The sequence below is a fragment of the Palaemon carinicauda genome, chromosome 5 (assembly GCF_036898095.1).
Source record: "Palaemon carinicauda isolate YSFRI2023 chromosome 5, ASM3689809v2, whole genome shotgun sequence".
Classification (NCBI taxonomy): Eukaryota; Metazoa; Arthropoda; class Malacostraca; order Decapoda; family Palaemonidae; genus Palaemon; species Palaemon carinicauda.
This window is the reverse complement of record NC_090729.1, coordinates 169,574,188-169,593,354: the sequence shown is the minus strand read 5'-3', so window position 1 is coordinate 169,593,354 and position 19,167 is coordinate 169,574,188. Positions and strand designations below refer to the sequence as shown.

General features: G+C 36.7%; 1 protein-coding gene and 2 non-coding genes across 4 annotated transcripts in view; all 3 read right to left on the bottom strand.

Moving 5' to 3' along the window:
• Nucleotides 1-19,167, bottom strand: part of LOC137641610 (prostaglandin reductase 1-like) — a 581,256-nt gene that overhangs the window by 529,546 nt on the left and 32,543 nt on the right. Inside the window, exon 1 of one of the 2 annotated variants that reach the window (XM_068374339.1) lies at nt 5,221-5,343. The exons of the other annotated variant lie outside the window; for it this stretch is intronic. The gene's annotated coding sequence lies outside the window, so the exon portion shown is untranslated. Of the gene's footprint in view, nt 1-5,220; nt 5,344-19,167 lie in introns of those variants that run through there. 2 annotated transcript variants of the gene reach the window in all.
• On the bottom strand, nt 11,408-11,479 carry TRNAC-GCA (transfer RNA cysteine (anticodon GCA)). Its single transcript has one exon. It is a non-coding gene; the product is annotated as a tRNA-Cys (tRNA).
• Nucleotides 11,569-11,641, bottom strand: TRNAF-GAA (transfer RNA phenylalanine (anticodon GAA)). Its single transcript has one exon. It is a non-coding gene; the product is annotated as a tRNA-Phe (tRNA).

The following is a 19,167-nucleotide window of genomic DNA, read 5'->3' as shown; positions in this document are numbered from 1 at the left end:
ACAAAAAGCGTTAATGGGTGCCAATATGACGGCGAGGATGAGAGCGGACACGTCCGACCACCATCCAACTGAGAGCAAAGTGAGCTCAATCACAGGTGTGTGAGATGGGGCGGTAGCAAGCTACCCTACCTACCCCTGCTAACTAGAGGGTGGGTAGTAAACCCTCATTAAAAATTAATGGCTTGTCATTTTAGCTATGCCGAAAGTAATACCCCTATTAAATAGCGTGGTTTGTATTCCCGTTACGGAACAAATCTATGCTTCACTTCATGTCTTTCTAATGGTTTATTCTCTGCTGTGGCTTGCAACATTAACGTTACCTCACGGCCCCAATGTTCTAGCAAGCGGTATATGATGCGTTGCACATGCAAACCACATGGGTCATTATTTTGGGGATATTTACTTTCACAAGAGCAACAATAGCTATATACTGAACAGAGCTCGTTTTCATCATAATTTGCTGACATAGATGAAATTACACCAAATTTCTAAACAGATGGTACTTCCCTCTTAACAACGTCTTTATCTAATGGTGTAAAGCTAAAACTGAAGGGGAGGGTGGGTAGAATAACATGCAGGAACTAGTGCACAAATATTCAGAAGCTCATAATTGGTTAAAAAAACCAGGTAATGATTACGTCATACAAAAACAGAACAGTTGTCAAAAGTGTACGGAAAAATCCCATGCACAATAGCCCCCTTTAACCCTATAGAAGAAAATATGCCAAACTAGTCAGCACTCATCCATTCCTCATGGCAAATTCCAGTTTCATCAGTAATTACAGTACTGTATCAAACTGTATATTAACCAGTATTTATAATACAATGAACACTACTACGAACGACTCCATAGAAAATGGGATGGAAAATAACTTTTTCTATGCTTCCAAAAGTCCTTGCAAACAAAAACTCGTGTTTTGGTCGCATTTCATAAAAATTACATGTACAGTGGTACCTCTACATACGAATTTAATCCGTTCCACAGCCGACTTCAGATGTAGAAAATGTTCGGATGTCGAAACGAATTTTCCCATAAGAATACATTGAAAAAGGATTAATCCGTGGTTGGGCCCAAAAACCTATGATAACTCTTTGATAAATTACTACACATAATTACACATGACAATATGCACACTAAATTAGATAATAGACATGTAAAAAAGAATAATCATCAAAAAATGATAAATAAGAAACGGGTTTTAAGCGTCACTTTACCTTGGAAAGTCCAGCGCAGGTGTTGTTGTCTTGCTACACAGAGAGGAGACGGACGGGCGGCGAGGAGGTAGAGAGGTTGACTACGATAAACGTACACTACCGTAACTTATTCTAACTTACACTAAGTGAACTTTAACCTAACTTAGCTTATTTATTTTTTTCATTTTCCTATTTTATATTTTTTTTTTTACATTTTCATTTTTTCTTTTTGATGATTAATTTTAATCACTTTCACTCTCTCCACTTAAAATTGATTGAATTTTTTTCTCTTCACTCTTTGCCGTTTTCTTTGAACCACTTCATCACGAGTTCGCTTTGTAGTTTTTTTAAAGAAGCTGTCGATAGAAAGTTGCTTGGTACGGCTTTTCAGAATGTTTCGAAAATGAGTTAGGCAAACATCATCGAACTGCGCAACTACAAGACAAACCTGCAATTTTTTTGGATGGTATTTGTCGATGAAGTCGACCACGTCTTGATATTTTCCTAACACCTCTTTTATTTGTGCTGAACCTAACACATGTTCTACCTCCTCGATCCCCTCCTTGTCAGCACTCATGTGCTCAGACATAGCATGGAGTTCCTTGAGCTCCTCTGTAGTAAGTTCGTCGTGATGTTCTTTTGCAGGTTCACTCACACTCAAAACGTGATTTATGTTTTTAGAGTCTCTCTCTCTCTCTCTCTCTCTCTCTCTCTCTCTCTCTCTCTCTCTCTCTCTCTCTCTCTCTCTCTCTCTCCTTGATGCTTAATCTCCATCAAACGTTCAGTAGTAACATTCTCTTTCTCTCTCTCTCTCTCTCTCTCTCTCTCTCTCTCTCTCTCTCTCTCATGCTTTTCAATAATTCCTTGCTTTACTTCTAAAGAAAACATTTCCTTATTCCTTTTCTCACCACTACCACTACCACTTGCGAAACTAAGCCTTTTAGGACCCATGATTTACGTAAAATACCGTAAAAGGATGAACGTAAAAAATCACGATTAAAACACAGTTAATAGCAGAACGCACTGGGCACAACCACACGAAGCCGACAAGAACAGAGGAATGTCCCAAGCCAAGCTAATTGAGGGTCACTCCGAGGTAGAAATGCTGCCTTCTATCAGCGGAAATAAAAAATACATCCGGCGCTATGAGTACCAACTACGCGCACGGGTATTGTTTACTTCGGGTGTCGAAAAAAAATTCGGGTGTAGAGTAGGAACGTGTTCGAATTGTACTTCGCGTGTCGAAAAATTTGGATACAACCGGTACGACGAAAATTGCTTGCTTCGTGTGTCGAAATAAAATTTGGGTGTAGAGTCGAAAAAATTGCTTGAATTTTACTTCAGATGTTGGAAAATTCGGATGTAGATACCTTCGTATGTAGAGGTTCCACTGTACTCGGTTTTGATTACAGTAAAATTTTTTGGTACATGTTTTGATCGCATTTCATTAAAATTACATGTACTCAGTTTTGTTTACGGTAAAATATTTTGGCACAATAACTGATTTTCAAGACGATAACTGAAAAAAATAACCAAGTTTAAAAACGTTAATTCCAATATCATACAATTAGACTGGTACACAGTATATTTTAAGCTTTTCAGTTATTGTAGTTGACCACCCAGGACTCAAAAATTATGGATTTCCATCAATAATCATTGTCAACAACGTTCAAATCACGGCAAAATACATAACAGAATAGTCTTATTTTCTACAAACCCCTTCTTGTTCTGTTCTATAATACTGTACCTTTATTTCATTGATTCTCACATATAGTTTATTTGTCATTTTGGTATTATTATAGAACAACACCAGAAATGATTTACCAATAAGTAATTGGAGTTATAATGTATATAAAAAAAACTCCCGTTTTCTTCAAGAAGAACCTTTATTTTGGTTGCAAATATGTAGTTAATAAGATATGCAGTACACTAATACATCCTACAGTTATGTGGCCACCCAGTGGGATTTGGGGATTTTGGGTGGGGAAAATTTACGAAGGTATCGATAAATAATGGTAAAACTAACATTTTCTTCTCTATATATAATTCCCCTTGACATATAATAAATCAATGAAAAATTAAGCAAAATATTGGCACTCTATGCTAATGAGTTATTTCTCCTTTGTTTGTTGCATCTTACGGTTCGCATTATGTGCAGGTAAGGTAAGCCATTATATAATTTACTTTTAGGACTCCGTTGTAGTTAGTGTTAGCATATATAAAGGAAATAATTTAGGGCATTATTTATAATTTACCTGGGGGCTTACCCCTGGCTAAGTCTGTGACTTGGGAAAGGGGGTCCGGAGGCTTGCCCCTGCTAGGTTAGGTAGGGTGTGTTAGGTTTTGAAATATTTTGAAATCTCTAAATATATATTTTCGTTCAGAAAGAACAAACTTTTTCCTATGGTTAAAAGTATGCTTACAGTGAATTTTAGGCCTAGCCTTTTTTCAATCGCAAATGATATTTTTTATGCTGTTTTCTCCACCCTTAACCCCCAATTCCACCTGTGTCCGTTGGGAAGTGGGAGGTGAATAAAAGGAGAACTGCTTATTTGCGCCGGAAATAAGTTAACTCAGTTGAAAGCACACTATACTGAAAAATGAGTGTCATTTTCGAAGAGAACGTACCTTTTCCTATAAACCGAAAAAAGTAGTTTGGTTTCATTGTAGAGAATTACATGGTAATGTAACCTAGGTAAAAAACTACTGTTTCTTATAGAAGAAATTGCGCTCTCTTCGAAAATGACACTCCTTCCCGTCGCAAATTAATAGTTTCAGAAATAAATATACATCTATATCCTCCAATAATGGGGGACCCCCAGTGGGAACTCAGGGTTTTGGGTGGGAAAAACATACTGGGGAATCGATATATAATCGTAAAACAAGCCTTTTCTTCTCTATACATTACCTTCTTGAAATTAAAATAACCGGAGGAAAATACAAAACCGTTTATTTGGATAAACTTTGGAGGCGCCGTTACAAAGATTGTGTCATGAAAAAATACAGTAACCAGTGCTGCCAACGTCCGATGTAGATCAAATGTTACTTTGTGACCTGTCATACTACTAGGCTAGGTTAGGTGGGTTTTTTAGGTTCTGTGCCCTTTTTGTACATTTTATATATTGAGTAAAACTTATATGGAGAAATTATTTAATATATGGAAATATCTATCATTACTATCCTTAGTAATGTCAACGTGTCGTTGGTAACTCTGTGTACCATACGTCAACGTTGGTAACACTGTGTATTATTGGTAACGTTGCTAATGTTATCGTTCGTTCGTAAGAGAAGTGACACTGTGCATCTCAAAGTTATCCGAATTGGTTGATCTGTTTGTTTCCGATTGAAATGAACATCAAATTCGCTTAATTCATGTTATTTACTATAGGAAAACAATTATATATCGTTTCCCCAGTATGTTTTCTCCACCCAAAACCCCGAGTTCCCACTGGGGGTCCCCCATTATCGTAGGATATAGATGTATATATATTTCTGAAACTATTCATTTGCGACGGAAACGAGTGTCATTTTTGAAGAGATCGTAATTTTTTCTATAAGAAACAGTAGTTTTTTTCCTAGGTTACATTGCCATGTAATTCACTACAAATATACCGTTTTTTTTTTCCTAAGTAACATTACCCTGTAATAAATCACAATATCCTATACTGTAGAAAAGTTATTTTTCCCGATTAGAAATGCTGTCCCGTGTTAAACTATATCTTTACCGTTATTTCTCTATTTCCTTTACACATTAGAGTATCACTTTTGGGGTCCTTGGACTTAAAGGCGTCCTGGTTTTCCAACTAGTGTTGCAGCTAGGCTAGATATAATATTACAACTCTGCAACATTTTTAATTGTGGCCTGCGAGTAAGCCGAATGGAATAAAACTAAGCTGCATGCATATATAATTCTTCCCTTTCAAATTATCACACAATTTGCACTCACTTACCTCACCCATTTCAGGGTTGTCTGTTATACAAATTTCACAGACACTATAAAAGCACACATAGCCAAAATTGACTTACCTTGTCCTTCATGATGGATAGGCAAAAACACATCAACTGACACGCTCAATGACTAAGTCCTGTTCAGTCTTTCATAAAACACTTTCAGAACAAGCCACATTGAAAAGGACTATGTAAGCCAAGGACGCTATCTAAATCGAGTGACCTGTGCAATCCAGTAAGGAGTTGAGTAGTATTCCTTGTAACGGCGACCCTATTTTTTTAGGACTCTTAAATGGTATTTCTATATTTATATATGTTTTCCTCATTGCCTATCTCAAACAGTAACAAGCTGAAATTTTATACTTTTTTGTTTTTCTTGGAATGGTTTCATCAGTAATAATATAAACTCATTTATTATTATTATTATTAATATTGTTATTGTTATTATTATTATTATTATTATTATTATTATTATTATTATTATTATTATTATTATTATTATTATTATTATCCTAGTTGGAAAAGCAAGATGCTATAAGGCCAAGGGCTCCATCAAGGAATATAGCCCCGTAAGGAAAGGCAACAAGGAAATAAATAAACTACAAGTGAAGAATAATGGATCAAAATAGAATATTTAAAGAACAGTAACAATATTGAATTACAGGTAGACATATCCTGTGTAAACTGTAAAAACTTTCAAAACAACAAGAGTAAGAGAAATAAGATAGAATAGCATGCCCGAGTGTACTACCAAGTAAGAAAACTCTAATCCAAGACAGTGGAAGACCATGGTACAGAGGCAATGACACTACCCAAGACCAGAGAACAATAGCTTGATTTCGAAGTGTCCTTCTCCTAGAAGAGCTACTTGCCATAGCTAAAGTCTCTCTTCTATCCTTACCGTGCAGTAGTTAACCCTTGAGGACATAGGAGAACGTGGTAAAAATAGGCCATAACAATTGTCTATAGTACCATCCTTAGTTATTTCCTAACTTCCCACAAAGTTGTCACACGAGGAACTTATTCTACAAGTTGTTGTTCTTCTAAGCACTCGTTCTTCACTAAGTGTACTATCTTATTTCATTTAAGATAACATTACAAAGAAAGAGCGTTTAGATGATGAATACGATTTCCATCTACAAAGACTCATACATCCCTCCACAGACTCATTTATCGAGACAGTAATTGCATATCACTGGTTGAAGCTTTGAATTACTCAATTGTAATAAATTCAGCTTCATTTTACGCTAGAGCTCCTCGGTAATCACGAGAATGCCAAATGAAATCCTAAATGAGGCAGGTATTTTCTTAGCAATATCGTTGAATTCTTATGTAATATAATGCAGAGTATTATCATCATTACCTGCCAAGCTACAACCCTAGTTGGAAAAGCCGGATGCTATAAGCACAGGGGCTTCAACAGGGAAAATAGCCCAGTGAGGAAAGGAAACAAGGAAAAATAGAATATTTTAATAATAATGATAACATTAAAATAAATATTTCCTATATAAACTATAAAACCATAGCAAAACAAGAGGAAGAGAAATAAGATAGAATACTGGGTCCGAGTGTACCCTCAAGCAAGAGAACTCTAATCCAAGACAGTGGAAGACCATGGTACAGAGGCTATGGCACTACCCAAGACAAGAGAACAATGGTTTGATTTTGGAGTGTGCTTTTAGAAGAGCTGCTAAAGAGTCTCTTCTACCCTTACCAAGAGGAAAGTAGCCACAGAACAATTACAGTGCAGTAGTTAACCCCTTGAGAGAAGAAAATTTGTTGCAGATAGGCAACATAGTGATTATATGAATGTAATATCTGATTTTCCACGTAGTAACGCTCTCGGCCCATTAATATGCTACTTTCTTTCATCTCCTGTATGAAGACCTGCGGTTACTGAGGCCCTTGGTCAAGATCTAGCTAGAATTAGTACATGGTATAAATTATGTGGAATAAAGTTGAACCCTAATAAAACTCAAAATATAAATGTGTCAAGGATATTATCTCCTCAACATCCACATCTTATCACTGATAATGTCCCTTTAACTTTATACAACTCATTTAAAATTCTATATGTGATTGTTTGTTGCAAATTTACTTTAGATAAATATATCTGATCTGTTGCTTCCTCAATTGCACAAAAATTGACATATTGAGAAATGTTTATAGATTTTTTGGTAATAATTCTATCCTGAAGAATCTTTTAATTTTTTAATTCATCCATGTTTTCAGTGTTGTTCTCCATTTTGATTTCAGCTGCTGAATTTCATCTTGATTTGCTGGAAAACAATGCCTGTTAAATGTCTTATCCTTTATCTTAATGTAAATACAAAAGGAAGAATTTCGGTGTGAGCTGTCATTAATAAGTGGAAAAACTGAACATATTTCTGAATGAAAAAGCTTCAGAGAATGATAATTAAAATTCATTTATCTTTGAACTAATTGAAAAATGAACTTAAAGTTTTGGAACCTCTATGTACTAAAACACACTTTGTATTATAGATATTTCCTTTGTGCAGCAAAAATAGTCTATGGGTAATGGCAACTTTTACATTTGCTATCGTTCAGCCCTGGACTAGTCTCTCTCACTATAAGATATAAAGAAAAAAATACAAGGTACCTTGGTCTGGTTTCGTCAAGGAACAAAGTTAAATGTTGTGGTGCTTACATCACAATCACCTTGCCTTCTGCTTACCAATGAGTACCCCAGTTTTGGACTTTTCAGTGTAAGAAATAAAGAAACTAAATGGAGACCTTAAATCTGCATAGTTGGAGAATTGTCTTAATTGTGTTGAAAACATGAAACTGCCTTTAATGTTAATTTGTGGTCGGATTCCGTTTGGTCATTCTATTTCAGTTATTTCCTTAATACTAATTAAAATTTACGTTTTTTTTTATTCCTACTTTTGAAAAAGAGCCAATGTTGGCATATCAGCGAATAGATTAAAAAAAAAAACTAAACTGTTATAATGCCTAGAGTACCTTTTTAAATATACCACAAACATTCCAGCCGTAGTTATTTTAGTCTTCATATTACGAGTGTATGATTGGAAGGAATTTTATAAAAAGAAAAAAAGAAAAACTTCAAACATTAGAAAAAAGAAATAAAACATTTAGAGGCATGGCGAGGAGTGTCAATATCAAGGGACTTTGACCTTGGCAATGACACTGGGTTGATAGAAAACGGAGAAATTCGTCAAGTATTTTCAACGTAGACTGAGAAGGAAATTATTCATCATACACACACACACACACACACACACACACACACACACACATATATATATATATATATATATATATATATATATATATATATATATATATATATATATATATATATATATATATATATATATATATATATATATATATATATATATGCACGCAGTTATATGATTAACCATCTTTGACATTCATTTCAATGTTCTTGCATCAATGTTTAAATAACAGCGGGATATGCATAAACTTACTGAAATTCATGTACGAGTATTATTTCGTGTATATTATGACTATTTAACATATGACAGGTGGAGACTTATATGCATATTTAATTTTCCGCTTATGCCAGAGAAATTAATTTTGGGAGTTTTGAGAGGAGAAGCTTGCATTAGCTATTGTACCTCTAGGCTAAACGCAAACATATACACTATATATATATATATATATATATATATATATATATATATATATATATATATATATATATATATATATATATATATATATATATATATATATACAACAAATGCAACCGTTCTAGTCCAACGCAAGATAATAGCCTCAGATATGTTTTGTCCTTTTAATCACCCAGCTGGCCACTGCGGATTGGTGATGATAGGACTTTGGTCACTCACAGCAAACCAACCTAGTATGTGTGCCCCTGACTGGTACAATTTTCCTGATCATGAAGATACACAACCCCTTTCACCACCTTAAGGTATCCCCACATTTGCGTGTGTATTTATGTATACGCTTTTGTTATGTGTTTAGCCCATTTTAATTTTATTTAGAAATAACGTAGCTATGGCTTTTAATTTTTTCTAGCCTAAAATGGAAATCGTCATTGTCTTTTTTTTTCATTTATTTAGTTTGTAAATTATCTGTATACGTTTCACAAAAGGGCTTTCAAGGCCTGGCGTTAGCCTCATTGCTTTTTAGTCTTAGTCTGTACAGGAATCATAAAGCCTTATTTTTTTCTGTTTCTATAATAAATGTTCGATTGCCAATTTCGGTTTGTAGAAACACTAAACTATCTTCCGATTTTCTGTGCCTCGTGTGTAAGTTCCTCTTTTGTGACTTGAAAGAAGGGTTGTTTGTTTTTACCGCATATACTTGTTATAATTCTGTAACTTTGTTTTTTTTTAATAACTGGACTAAAAAGTCTTGAAATTTCACTATCGAATGGCTGACACGAGAGTTCTAGTATTCCAGTCTATATAGATTTATATATCAGTAACTCACAGGTTTTACAGCTATCAATGGAATCCTACGTTAAAAGTTTCCAATCTTTTGCAAAGTCGAGAGTGGAGTGTCCCATTATTTTATAGTTTGTACACAAATCATATAGGCCTACCTATAGAATTTGATTTCACTTTGCCTTAAATTCAAGGCCCTAATGTTTTTCATCCTATATAAAACTTATGCATCAATATCTTTCAATTTTTTTTCTAGAGCGATGGGGGTTAGGTAAGTTAGATTCCCTTGCTTTTCACTTAGTACAGGAATCTTCTTTCCCACCGTTATCCATACAATAAGGTATGCATCAATATCTTTCAATTTTTTTTCTAGAGCGATGGGGTTTTGGTAAGTTAGATTCCCTTGCTTTTCACTTAGTACAGGAATCTTCTTCTTTCCCACTGTTATCCATACATTAAGGGGTCGGTTGCTTGACGTGCCCTCTCTAATGCCTTCTATCAAAGGCATAATACCTCCTTTTACTAACAGTTTTTTTATACCTGAAGTGGAAAGGCACATAACTATACGCCTTTATTTTCCAGTTTTCTGAACTTTAGGTAAAAGAACTTTTATTCAATCGGTGCTACAATCATTTCGCAGTAAATTTTTGTTTTGATGTGGAAGGATTAATTTTCTTACATACCTTACAGAACGAATGCAGTAGTCTATTTCCGTTTCCTATATGCCTGAGTGGGAGGTTCCAAAGGTTTTTAGTTTGTACTTTTTTTTATTTTGGTCGCAGTTTTTTCCTACCCATAAAAAACATGCCCCTTTAGTTGCTAGTTTTTTGTCCTCAGGGAAAAGGGTCTCAGTTCATTTTCAATTTAAATATGATTCACTCACCAGGAAATTAAACTTTCTAATCTGTGAGGTCCTAACTGTTATTTTGCCTATATTTGTTCATATATCCCTTCGTCTTCTCGTTTTTATCTGACTCGTTTAGCAGGTTCGATTGTTTTAGTCCTTACAGGTATTTAGATTCATACACATGTAAGATACACCAGTTTTTCTGTTCTTGGAATGATAGTTCCATTTTCAATCTATATGAAAATAATACATGTATATGAGTTAGCTTTATTCTTTTTTTAGTTTCACTTTTTTTTCTTTTTTATTTTAGCTTACACATGAATCAGACTTCTTTTAGATTTTGTTTTCAAAGTGGAAGGTCTAATTTATAATCCGTATTTTTTTTCAATACCTGACTTGGATGATACCATTATATCTTAGCTTATTGAGGAATCACAGGCCTATATGCATTAGTTTTTATCTTCCTAGAATAAAAACTAAAATATTTCCAAGCATCAACAACCTTGAAATTAAATTCATATATAAATTCAGAAGGCCAAGTTTAGCCCGATAGAAGATGTACAAATACTAAACAGAAGGAACGTGCATTATCATAAATAATTTAGGAACAATGATAGTTAACATAATCATCTCAGCTAAGAGAAGGTGATTCTTTTTCAATTCTTCTCAAGTTGATGGGACTGGCCTGATTTCAGGAGACAGAATTCAAAATACAATTCTCGGATAATGCAAAGCAACCACTTACCTTTCGGACATGATACCATAAGTTCAACGTCAAAGACAACCTAGTGACTTTCATAAATTATTGGTTACCAGAAACAAAATCACGCCTCAATATTTGTAATGTGTCCCTTGTTCATCCTGCCTTGATATTTCAGGAGCTTAATACAGAACCTCTATATGTTATATTTTTATAAAATCAACAACCTATTTTTCCGAAAAAAAAAAAAATTCGTAAGTCAGAATATGGACCTCACTCAATTACAAAAATGATTTTCACAGGGGGCGCCCGGGATTGAACCGGGGACCTCTCGATCTGCAGTCGAATGCTCTACCACTGAGCTACACCCCCTGGCATATCAGGTCCCAGAATTTTGTTATTCAGTATGTAAAGGATGACTTCTACTTTCAGACAAAGTACAACATTTTCAAAATGGAGACTGCCCAGACCCGGGATCGAACCGGGGACCTTTAGATCTTCAGTCTAACGCTCTCCCAACTGAGCTATCTAGGCACATGATGTTAAAGGTGCCACTTGGCATTAAATCACAACAGGAAAATTATGTGCCAGTGTGTGCATTTGTGCGTGTGTCTGTGTTAGACAGAGTAAAAGTTAAGGTGAGAAAATTAAATAGGGGCACATTCGAACATTTCAATTAACGTCAGACATTTCATTCATCGTTTACAAACAATTGCCTTCGATCTTTATTATTATTATTATTATTATTATTATTATTATTATTATTATTATATATATATGCATGTATGTATGTATGTATATATATATATATATATATATATATATATATATATATATATATATATATATATATATATATATATATATATATATACATTCATACATATACATATATATATATATATATATATATATATATATATATATATATATATATATATATATATATATATATATATATATATATACATTCATATATATACATTCATATATATATATATATATATATATATATATATATATATATATATATATATATATATATATATATATATATATATATATATATATATACATTCATATATATACATTCATATATATATATATATATATATATATATATATATATATATATATATATATATATACATACATTCATTCATTCATACATATATATATATATATATATATATATATATATATATATATATATATATATATATATATATATATATATATATATTTATATATATATGTATATATATATATATATATATATATATATATATATATATATATATATATATATATATATATGTGTGTGTGTGTGTGTGTGTGTGTGTGTGTGTTTGTATGTGTGTATGTGTGTGTGAAATTACATGAGAAGACGGATGCTAACTCTTTAAACAATGGTATCATAACACTATCTTCATTTCTGTCTATTTAAAGATTTATCGATCAAACAAAATTAGTGTTATCTCTCTCTCTCTCTCTCTCTCTCTCTCTCTCTCTCTCTCTCTCTCTCTCTCTCTCTCTCTCTCTCTGACAAATTTCTAAGATGTTAATTACGAACAACACATTGCAATTTTGCCTTATTAATCACGATTAATCCTAGAATACCGGATTACAATCACTCCTAAGAAAAAGTCCATTGTGATGGCTGGTTTCATTTGGTAAATCTCGAGATGTTCACACGTCTGTTTCTAAGTCATGATTATCAAGAGAGAGCGATAGCATTTCTATTATGTTAATGATTATCTTCACTCGAAAACTGTTACCATGTTAAACTATGTTATCTTTACCCATTTCAGATTAGCTTTATTTGACTACTACCCAGAGTGCTAGAGCAGCTAGACCCAGAGTTTGGGGGAAGGTAATAGAATAAGGTTGATAATCCCTAATCTCATAATAGTGCAGAGACACATATGAATGTGAACTACGGGTAGATAATACCACAGAGTTTTGTCTTTCAATGTCTTGAACACCTCGGTTTCATTCGTGATACTTACTATTTTATAATAAAAAAAAAAAAACAGATGGAACCCAAAGGATTGCTTATCAAGATCCGGATCTATCCAGAAATCTAATTTGTGCCAGTCAAAGTGGTTAATTATCTTGTAAATATCGAGACAGTGATTTTCCGTAATCCTGTTTTTAAACAAGCAATAATACTGACCAAATCCCGGAACTCCTTAGCTACAATGAAAAGGATTGAATTGAAGTCGTATAAATGTGCAATGACATATAACCAACATAAGAACTACTTGATCGAAAACCTGATAGACAGACTTAATTCATAGACAACTTAGATACTTCTTTAGATACGTAGATGGATGAGACTAATGACCTGGAGGAAATGGGAATAGCAACCTTGCACTATTACTTAGTACAGGCCTAAATGAAACAAGAAAAATGCGAATTAGTGAAACAGTAGGGGGTTTTTGAAGAGTGAACTGTAAACCAGCCAACAGTAGGAGTCCGTAAAAATCAAATGTGGAAGAGAATTCCAAATATATTTTGTAATCGAGAATCATGGTGGCCAAATTCCTTGACACAAAAGAGGTGTTAAATGTCATACAACCTCCCAGCACATTGTAGAAATTAATAACATGGTTATCTTGAAACCAGCAACGGACCGCGGGAGCCTGATGCGAGGGGATATGATTCACAATAAGGCCCGAGAGTCCCCAGATTTTTATTTCATGGCATCTGAGTATTTTTTATGGGGGGGGGGTTCACGTCTTTTTATCTTTCATATGTTATATACGTTAATAGTCATTTACTAATTTTAGTATTTAATATTTCAATTCTAATTTCATCTTTGGCTATTTCTTAATAATGGTATATTTTTCTCACTTCCTTTCGAAATTCTCAGTGTGACGTCAAGAGTGTTCATCCAAAGTCCACTGTACATTTTCTTGGATTTATTTTCCTACAACAAATGTAAGTTTGTATTTTATATTTCTTATTACGGTAATCAATCAGCACAAGATAACCTGATATAGATATTTTACCCATTTCAAACCAATACAGGTCATTAACATACGTCTACAGGTACCTCATAAATCTTTGTATGGTGTGCACCCATACCTTGTACAGTGTAACCCACCTATGGGGGCCTACTATACAAAAATAAAATATTTTTGGAAAGCACAAAAATCATCCTTTGCATTGTCTTTAACAATTCAGCTGTATATCATACATGGTTCAACTTATGAAGTATACTTTGGCCATCAAGTGTAAACAATCTAGTTAAAACTTATTTTCTTATTCATATTCATTCACTAATAAGACAACATAGTCATAAACGTGTGACAAAGCTTCTACAGGATGTAGTGTACGTTGAGGGAGGGGGCGGATATAAGAAACAAGACCGAGGAAATTATACTAAAATGAGGAATAACAAATCATGATAAACAGAAATAATACACCCATACATATATATATATATATATATATATATATATATATATATATATATATATATATATATATATATATATATATATATACCAAGGCACTTCCCCCAATTTTTGGGGGAGCCGACATCAAACAAGTTAAACAAAAAAGGGGACCTCTCCTCTCTACTTTCCTCCCAGCCTGACAGGGGACTCAACCGAGTTTGGCTGGTACTGCTAGGGTTCCACAGTCCACCCTCCCCCGTTATCCACCAAAGATGAAGCTTCATAACGCTGAATCCCCTACTGCTGCTACCTCTGTGGTCATCCAAGGCACTGGAGGAAGCAGCAGGGCCTACCGGAACTGCGTCACAATCGCTCGCCATTCATTCGTATTTCTAGCACGCTCTCTTGCCTCTGCAAGGGAGAAGTCCTCGGTGCAGATGGTGCTGAAGAGTGAGGGGGTAGATATCGCTGCCCTTTGGAGGAGGAGCTGTGACTCACCTTCCTCCAACACTCTGCAACTGCGTCAATATCTTCAGAGTTAAAAAAGTTAAACAAGGAAAGAACTTCCATTGACAAGTTGCGTATCTTGAGTACTTCTCTCTTCGGCACCTGCCTTGGGAATTGTGAAATGACAATCTAACTTTTTCAGAATCCAGTTTTCCCACCGATTGGCTATGTTGTGAGTGAGAAACTTGACAGCTATCACTCCTGAAAACAAAAAGTTGTTCATTGCCTTCTTCCAGTCTCAATGACGATTGGGTACCCAACAAAGCCAGACCAGAACTTGATCCATGAAGCAGCTTGTAAGAAGGCCTTTGCAACCCCCATGTTCACAGCTTCGACAACTAAGAAAATCACCTGTTGCACCACTAACCTGTCAAAGGTGATTTTGTGTGCTAGGCCCGCTGGGTCCAGTATCAGTAGCGAGGGGTCCTTATCAAGGATGTTGTAGTTTTCTCTATTGCACGAACAGCAGAGGAATCAACCTCGACGAGTTACTAGCCCTGAGAGAGCTCGCAGTTTCTGTACACTGGGATATGACCTTTTTTCTGGCTCTCTTCGCCATCATAGACCAGGCTAAGAAATGGTCCAACTCTCTCTGATTAGCAGCAGAGGTCTTAGGGTTATCAGGTTAGAGGCAGTACACCGTCAAGTGTTTCGAATCCTCGTCTTTAGACTCGTCCAACTCTAAGCTCACATACATACTCCAACAGTGGCACAGGAAGAGAAGCAACAGGGCTCTTTACACCAGATTGTTGTCTGGGGGTTCGTCAACAGGTACCCCGACAGCGGCATGAAACCTAGAGGGGAGGTCCTGCATCATAGGCAACAACAGGTCTGGAACCAAACAAAGAGCCTTCAAAGCCTTGTTCTTCAGAGGAGTTTTCGTATCATTCCGCTCCCAGAAATAGGCCACGAAAGAGGCAAGGAGAGAGGAAGTCTCCATCTGAGGATTCCTTACTGGCTGCGAAGCCTGTTTGGGGGCCACAGGGGCAGAGCAGATGGTTCGCTTCGAACTAACATCACCGGGGACAACAGGAAGTTATCTGTAAATTGCTTCGGTCTCCGATTTTTGATCAGTTTAATTGGGATGATACCCAATCTCTCCCAAATAGGATCAGGCTGGTCACAGGAAGGCTTAGAGTCTAGGTATCTCTGTGACCTATTGGCAAAGGAGCAGCCACAGGAGGAGGAGGAGGAGACTGCCTGGAGGCAATACTCCTTATACCTAGGATCCAAGGGTGGACTGGAAAAGCCCGGAGATTCAGACACAGCAAGAGGGATAGAGATTGGTAAAGAAGAGACTGCTGCTGGTGGTGCTGGAAGTGTCGACAACCGCCCATTTCACAGTCTGAATGAGCTGTAGGAACCATGGCACTTCCTTCGCGAATGAAGGGATGGCTACAGGATCTCTTAGGAGAGAGTGCTGACACGCATGCTGATTGGAAGCACCTGCTACTAACGGCAAGTGTATCAAGGTAGCGAGTACTAGGGGAGAAGCGACCTGACATTTGTAAGCAGTAGGAGCTCACCTGCCATCCCCACCTGAGTGTGGTGACAAGTGTGCGACGACACACGACTCCACCGCCTTGAAGGGGACTGATCGTTCATGAGCTGAAGCAACGTGAAATGGCGTGAAAGACCCTGCAGGAGGTTTAAGAGTACCCTTGTGTTTACCAGCGAGATGCACTTGCTGCTTGTTCTTAAATCCGAGCTGCCATTGCACCTGAACGATAGAACTTGCCAGTGCTTCTACAAGAGAGGTAGACCCGCAATGTGGGGCCCCGAAGGGGACCACACTAACGAGACTCATAAAGACTCGTGGTAACTTTGAGGCAAGGTGAGAAGGGGCTATGACTACAGGATGTCAATGTCCACAATCACCAGAGAGCTATGAAGAGCTAGAGAGAGGCATTGACGAGTCGAATACTTGCTTCCAAGGCACTCCACAGGCAACCACTTTAGTGAGAAGCCCAATCACGATGGCGAGAAGGCTTTTCCTGCTGTGCAAGCCCAGCGTGTGCACTCACACTGGGGTGATCACTGGCATGTCTGCTACTCTATGAGAACCTGCAACCAACTCCTCAGGTGGACAAGGATTTGTAGAAGATGCATCAGCAAGGGGCACAAGACCTACTGGAGGGACCACCACTCAAGAGGCTAAAGAGGGGAGGCTGTGGTCAACCTATAAGGAGGAAGCTCTGCACTCCGGCTGTGCCCCAAGCTTAAGCACCTCTACAAGCCATTTCTTTGAGGGCAGTCAATCAGTCATCACACTTGCTCAACCAGCCCCCGGAGAAAGCCAAAAGAGGAGAGACAGCGGGGAGGGAACGAGGCGCTGGAGAAAGAATTTATGATTTCTTTGACTTCGAGGAAGACCCCAAAGACGGAGAATTCATTTTAGACTTGGTCTTCAATCACCTACCATACCGCTCCCACTGGGAGAATGACAACTCCCAACACTGTTCGCTTAGGGAGTCTCAAGTGCACGAGTGTCATCTGAACGCTAGATACAGGTTGTGAGGATTAGTCTCCCTTCCCGACATAACCATACCATTCAGCTATGCCATGACAAACCCTCATATTAGCAATCCTCAGAAAATCAAGCACACCTGCAAATAAAAATATAAAGTAGTAAGTTTACCCAGAGAAAAGTGGGTTTAAAAGAGAGCGTCTTCACTCTACCGAGCCAAAACCAAAAGTGACAACGCACTAGGCAAATGTATGAGCGGGATGGCTGGTCTAAGCCCCGCTAACTAGTGAAGGATCATTAACACCTCGCGTTAAAAAGTTTATGGCTAGATTCCAGTTATGCCGGAAACTAATATCCATAGTAAAGTGACAAAACCTGCTGATCAATTCATTCTTTATACTGATATAGAGACTACTGCACTTTGATTACCTAATATTACGGAAAAGCAATTTAATGACCCACTGGCTCACATAGTTAAACTATCATAATGAAAAAAAAACAGGTCGTAAAGAATAAATGAAAAATACTAGACAGAAACAAGGCTACTGAGGACAAAGGCATGCTATACAGAACTTTTAGTACCATCTAGGATTCCAAGAAAGGTATGCTACAAGTAGTACCTATCTCAGGAGCCATTAATAAACATACATACATACATACATACATACATATACCAAAGCACTTCCCCCAATTTTGGGGGTAGCCAACATCAAACAAATGAAACAAAAAAGGAGGACCTTTCCTCTCTATGTTCCTCCCAGCCTGACAAGGAACTCAACCTAGTTCGGCTGGTACTGCTAGGGTGCCACAGCCCACTCTCCCCCGTTATCCACCACAGATGAAGCTTCATAACGCTGAATCCCCTACTGCTGCTACCTCCGCGGTCACCCATTCTCGCCCTCACTACTTTGTTCCTAACCCTATCTACACGAGATACACGAGCCATACTCCTTAGACACTTCATCTCAAACACATTCAATTTCTGTCTCTCCGTCACTTTCATTCCCCACAACTCCGATCCATACATCACAGTTGGTACAATCACTTTCTCATACAGAACTCTCTTTACATTCATGCCCAACCCTCTATTTTTTACTACTCCCTTAACTGCCCCCAAAACTTTGCAACCTTCATTCACTCTCTGATGTACAGCTGCTTCCACTCCATCATTTGCTGTAACAACAGACCCCGAGTGCTTAAACTGATCCACCTCCTCAAGTAACTCTCCAATCAACATGACATTCAACCTCGCACCACCTTCCCTTCTCGTACATCTCATAACCTTACTCTTACCCACATTAACTCTCAACTTCTTTCTCTCACACACCCTTCCAAATTCTGTCACTAATCGTCCAAGCTTCTCTTCCGTGTCTGCAACCAGTACAGTATCATCCGCAAACAACTATGATTTACCTCCCATTCATGGTCATTCTCGTCTACCAGTTTCAATCCTCGTCCAAGCACTCGAGCATTCACCTCTTTCACCACTCCATCAACATACAAGTTAAACAACCACGGCGACATCACACATCCTTGTCTCAATCCCACTCTCACCGAAAACCAATCGCTCAATTAATTTCCTATCCTAACACATGCTTTACTATCTTTGTAGAAACTTTTCACTGCTTGCAACACCTTCCACCAACTTCATATAACCTCATCACATTCCACATTGCTTCTCT